We start from the raw sequence: 6727 nt of genomic DNA on the forward strand, positions 1-6727 counted from the left end.
GGCGATGGCCTGATTATCAATTTTCCATAAGTGCAGGCAACACAGGTTAACTCATTTGAGTTTAACACTTTTTGACATTTTAATGAATGGTGTAACACCCCCAGTTGGCTCATACTGAAAATGCTACCGCCACATTACATCATGAGGTCGTCATCTCCTACTTTGGGCCCCACAATACAGTGTTAAGGCTAAAATTAACCATAAAAGCACATTATTATATAACAAAATTTGATATATAAATATTTACAAAACACACCCCTTAACAAGAGGTTTTTCCGGTTAAAAATTTACATATAATACAATAGACGTAAGTTTACTCACTCAACCCGTCTTTCTATATCCTGAGACGTCCCCTGTCTCGGATGTACCATGCATACCTGAAATAAATATTTTCTTAAAAACAGTCTATAATTAAATCCATTTTAAGAACTAACGTGAAATATGTTATTTCATACCTTTTTAAAATAAAGTCTAATTCCCGTCAATCATAAAATACATGTCATGTCATGCAAATAGTGAAATGATGCAACAAAGATATCAAACTTGACAACAATGCACATCCACATATATATACATCTGCCGAAGTGAGCAGCCGGAATAACCTCGGCTCCATAATAATAGGCTCACTACATCTATCTAAGTGAGCAGCCGGAATACCCTCGGCCCTGTAATAACAAGCTCACTAGACCATCATCAATAAATAGCCGGAAAATCCTCGGCTCAAGGAAGGACCTGATAAACCCATAATAATATAATGGTCATCCGGTCACTTCCATATACCCACCATACGACTCCCACAATCAATACATGGATAGCCAAACGTTGTCACCATTAACCACAAGACGCCCCATAGTCTGTGATAGCGAAGATAGGACCCCCACTTACTAGCCCTATCCCGTGTAATGTAGTAGAATCCGTGCAACCTGGAATCACCCAAAGAAAACCCGGAAACTCTACTCCTCTTACGCGCCCTAACGGGATCACGTTTGGAGTTTGACATATGATCCTAAACTACCGGTAGACCTCACCAGGTGCAAATCTAATGAGTGGAATAACACCGAACACGAATGATTAGACCAAATACGTCTTAACTACAATGGGTCTAATCCCTGAATGATCGCGCGACTAAGTCACCCAGTTGTCTGACTACTATTGTCCACTATCGCCAAAGTGTTACGGTACATCGGGGTCGAATATCCTAACCCCAAATGATGCCCTCTCCTAGCACTACCGCACATGGGACTAAACGATAGATCCATAAAATATATCCGAAAAACCGTGCAATATATGTGCAACATGTCAAATAAGTGAATTTATTGAAAATGGCTGGTGAGACAGCTCACCTATCCTCATTTTCATAAATTCACCTACGCGGTCAAATACGTATATAAAATATCATGAACCGTGAAGTCTCCCACATGCATACGCACACATATATATAAATATATACATGCACTGACAAAATGATTCACATAATATCACATTAACATATTAATCAAAATCGCATGCAACATGCATACCTAATTTCTTAAAATTAGATTTAATTCCTTACTGCTTACCTCTTATCAATACTCTTTAGCTTTTGCAATCTCACCCAAATTTTTTCCGACTTACACCTGCTCCATTATTTACACGAATCAGCTGAGCTATATGCTTATTCATAGGAGCTACCTGCTCATTCAAAAGCTAATTCTATAATTAGCTCGTTGGGTTTCAAACTTTTATATTTAGTAGACTACGATATTCTAGTTATAAAACTCTTATACCTCATAATATTTTTATCGCCCGATTATTAAATAAAAATACTTAAAGATATGAATAAATAGACAGGGCCAATACACCGCCATTTTCAATTCGACTCGGATCGATACGAAATTCTCAGAATATAATTCTAGGACTACAAATAGGCTATTAGCTAAAGAACTTAGTCGATTAAATAGCCAAATAGCCGGTTTTGAATTTTTGAAGAATTTCTAATTTAATATCTTCAATATCTAAATTTATATTAAAATCCATAATTAAATTCTATATACAACAAAGAATACAATACCGGAGTTGGAATCAAAATCGAACGGCTAAATTTTTTTCTTTATTCTTTTCCTTATTTCTTCCTCCTCTTCTTTCAGTTCTTCTGTTGCCTTCCAACATGTGTTTGCTTATACATATATATATTATATTATTATTATATTATATTATATTATTATTAACATTATTATTATTATTATAAACATCTTTATCTTTTTATTTATTATATTATATTATATTATATTATTAAATTATATATTATATTTTATATTTATCTTCGTTGATATTTATCCATTTAACAGTCTTTTTAATCATAATTAATATATAAAATAGGAATAAGATTTATTCCAAAATATTAATTTTTTAATTCCAAAATATTATAAAAATATTTATTTGCTATCATATTATTATTTTTATACACTCCAAAATCAGGCATTACAAATGGTCATGCAAATTTTCAATTATTCGCCTCATCGTTATACTGCCAGGATGCCTAAGGCGATCATGCGATATTTGAAAATCAGTAATCTTTTGATCTATCGTGAGGTGTGTTTCAACAACACCGAATCTGACATAATATAAACCAGTAGAGAGTGAGAATAATCTCTCAATAATGCATTTCTTTTTATCAATAATATTGGTGATCAATAAAAATTCACCATTGGTATCATAGTTTCAATGTAATAACAATTTTTCCGAATATCATGAAAGCTCAGTAAATTTCTTCGAGCTTTAGTGGCCAACAATGCATACTGAATCACAATTTTCGTCCCCGCGGGGAGAAATATAATGGCTTCTCCAGAGCCTTCAATTAATTTTGCACTGTCACTTATTGTATTGACATTCATTCTTTCCCTTTTTCAAATGGAAGAAATATTTTTCGTATTTCAATATAGTATGTGTAAACTACTATCAATGAAACATATATTTGCATCATTTTGATTGACATCAATTTAACCAAAAATAAAATAGACAAGAGTCTTCGTGTTATAACATGTTATATAATAATAATAATATAATATAATGGTAAGTATAGGTGTGTATATATATATAGTTGTAGTAGATAAGTATTGTTATATATGTAACAATTATATTGTATATTAATATGTATGCATAAGTACGGAGAGAGAGAGAGAGGGGGAGGGGGGATAGTTGTGAATTGATTTTCTTTATATACATTAAGGCATACATATTCATACGCGAGTGATGCCGTAAAATACATGATTGTAAAAGCATCAATATCTTGTCGACGTGGCTGTTGCGTTGTTTATAACACAATAATAATACCGCTGCTTTAATTTTTTTTTTTAATTTACTTTTTGTTTGTTGATCATAAAATATTAACTATTATATAAAAATATAATACAAATTAAGGGAGAATGAAAATATTTCTATTAGTGTTTTATAATACTATTATAATAATATTTGTGTAAAATATATACAAATATAATGATATTTTTAATGTTAAATAAAATGTCGCAAAAGGCAAATGAGACCCTTAGAGCCGGATGGAGGAAACATAATATATAGTGTTAAAATTTGAGTATCCCATGTATTATATTTGTATTACTCCCTTTCATCCCAAATCAAATGAGTTTTTTGAAATTTTATAATAAATTGAGAAATAAAAGTATTTTATTAATTACTGGAAATATGTAAGAATTTTTTATATTTTTTTCCTTTAACTTTATGTATACAGTAATTTTATGTGTAATATATGTTTGTAATTTAAATAAAAGTTAAAGTATTTTAGTATTACCGTATAATTATCTTTTCTAAAATAGAAAATGTACACTTTGAAGTGAAGTGGACAAAAGTGGTAAAATTGGGGATATTCTCAATTTATGTCCTTATACTTGACCGTTTTTTTAAAATTATGTCCCTCTAATATTAATTTTGTAAAATATATCCTTAATTTTTACTAATCAACATAAAATATAATCTAATTATCAATTAGAGAGTAATTAGTGAATAGTGATGCGTTTCTCTCTCCCTCTCTCTTTATTAATGTTTCTTTCTCTTTTCTTTTTTTCTTATTATATATGTTTTTAAGTTATTATTATTATTATTATTATTATTTGCATTAATTTATATTAATAGTATATAATATATATTTCTATAATATAAAGATATTTTTAAAAAACAATATATATTAATTATATTTTTATAAAAATACTATCATTTTAAAATAGTAATTATTTACATTAATTTCATTTTGGGTAATTTGATTTAATTTTATATTATATCACACAATTATTCAAATTCAAAATTTTACGATTTAAATCAAAACCAAAATAAAAAACTCTACCCAAACACAATTTTCTTTTTTACGAATATATTAAATACAATTTTTATTTGTATATCATCAATTAATATTCGTTACTATAATCATTATAATTTTAAACTTTATTCCAACTATACGATAATTTCAATTTAAAAAATTTTAAATCTAAATAATTCTCCACATTTCAAATATATATTCTAAATGCAACCAAGCATACCTTTATATTTGAACTTTTTGTTTGCTTTTTAGAAATGTATTTGATTGTTTGGTTTTTTTAGGGAGATTATGATAATTATAATAACCAATATTAATTGATTATGTAAAAATAAAAATTATATTTAATACATTTGATTAAAAAAAAAATAAAATTTGTATTTGCTTGGGGTTTTGATTTTCAATTTTCATTTGAATGTAAAATTTTAAATTTGAATAATTTTGTGATATGATATAAATAAGAATTAATTTGATATTTGAAATATAAAATTAGTTTTTAGTGTAATATAAAAATTAAAAATAAGTGTGTGATTTTATATTTTTTGGGAGAAAAATTTTCATGAATAGGTAAAATTAAATAAAATCACTCAAATGAAATTTATATATTTAAATATTTTAAAAAGTACTTTTTTATAAAAATATAATTAATATAAATTATTTTATAAAAAAGTATCATTATAACATATAAAAAATATATTACTATATACTATTACTATAAATTAATGCATAATAATAATAATAATAATAATAATAATAATAAAATGAGAAAAAAGAAGGAGAGAAACATTAACGAAGAGAGATGAGAGAGAAACTCATAACTCTTTACTGATTATTCTCTAAATGATAATTAGATTATATTTGACCTCCATTAGTAAAATTTAGGATATATTTTTACAAAATTAATATTATAAGGACAAAATTGAGAAGACGGTCAAATATAAGGACATGAATTATGAATACCTCGGTAAAAATTATTTTGAATGGAGACGGAAGGAGTATTTGATATTAACACATGAACACATTCTAATTTATAGATTTAAATGTTGAGTATCCTATTGATGATTATATTTGTATTAATTGATACAGACACATGAACACCTTGTATTATATAGTGTTAAAATGTTGACTATCCCATTGATTATGTTTGTATTAATTGATATTGACACATGGACACATTATTTATTAAGTAAAGTAATAGTATACTTTGGATGTAGATTAGTTTACTCGTGATTTAGATAATACTCAAAATGAACACGTAAAAGAGTGAGGTTGTGACATGAAGATGAAGGTGTGGTGTACGTTTTACATAGTTTTGTTAGATTTTGATAAAAGTCAATTCGAGATTTTGAAAGTATGATGTGATATATATATTGTAACTGTTGATGTAATTTTTCAACAAAAATAAAGTAAAATTCAAAGATATAGAAAATATCCTTAAACTTGATTAATTAGTGCCTGAGATTAGGAATCTCTAAACACTGTATGGTACAGAAAATAAACTGGAAAATAAAAGACTGAAATTTAAAGTGGTGATCCCCAAATCTGACTTTGCTTTGTTGAAGTTGATTGAAGATGCCTTGCCAAATGATGATCCAAACCCTTAAATATTCTCTGGGAAACCGTACTGAAAACCGTCACCCGAACGGTTACAACGTCTCCTTCCCAACCGTCTTCCAACCCCTTTCATGCTGACACGTGTCCCCAGCAGACCAAAATTATCCCTATATTTCACTCTTCGAGCCGACCACAGACCTTCCGCTCTTTTGGCCCGACTTCGTCCTTCGCCCGTCCTGCTTCTTCGCCCGACCTCACTTGGGCCGACCTCCGCATCAGCCGCCCTCTGTCTTCGATCAAAGACCTCCGCGTCTGTCCGTACCTCTTCCTTGCCCGACCTTCCTCTTAACAGACCTCCGCGTCTGCCCGACTTCGTCTTCTATCCGATCTACGGTTTACCCGACCTGCGGACTTCCCATCCTGATGACTTTCCGTCTTGAGGATCTCCCGACCTGAAGACCTTCCGACCTGAGGTCTTTCCGTCCTGAGGGTTTACCGACCTGAGGTCCTTCCGTCTTGAGGACCTTCCGTCTTGAGGACCTCCCGACCTGAAAACCTTCCGTCCTGAGGACCTTCCGTCTTGAGGACCTCCCGACCTGAAAACCTTCCGTCCTGAGGACCTTCCGTCTTGAGGACCTCCCGACCTGAAAACCTTCCGACCTGAGGTCTTTCCGTCTTGAGGACCTACCGTCCTGAGGACTTACCGACCTGAGGTCCTTCCGTCTTGAGGACCTACCGTCCTGAGGACTTACCGACCTGAGGTCCTTCCGTCCTGAGGACCTTCCGTCTTGAGGACCTCCCGACCTGAAAACCTTCCGACCTGAGGTCTTTCCGTCTTGAGGACCTACCGTCCTGTATTTTCCTTAGAAA

Source organism: Andrographis paniculata, unplaced genomic scaffold, assembly GCF_009805555.1.
Source record: "Andrographis paniculata isolate CXL003 unplaced genomic scaffold, ASM980555v1 Contig15END, whole genome shotgun sequence".
Lineage (NCBI taxonomy): Eukaryota > Viridiplantae > Streptophyta > Magnoliopsida > Lamiales > Acanthaceae > Andrographis > Andrographis paniculata.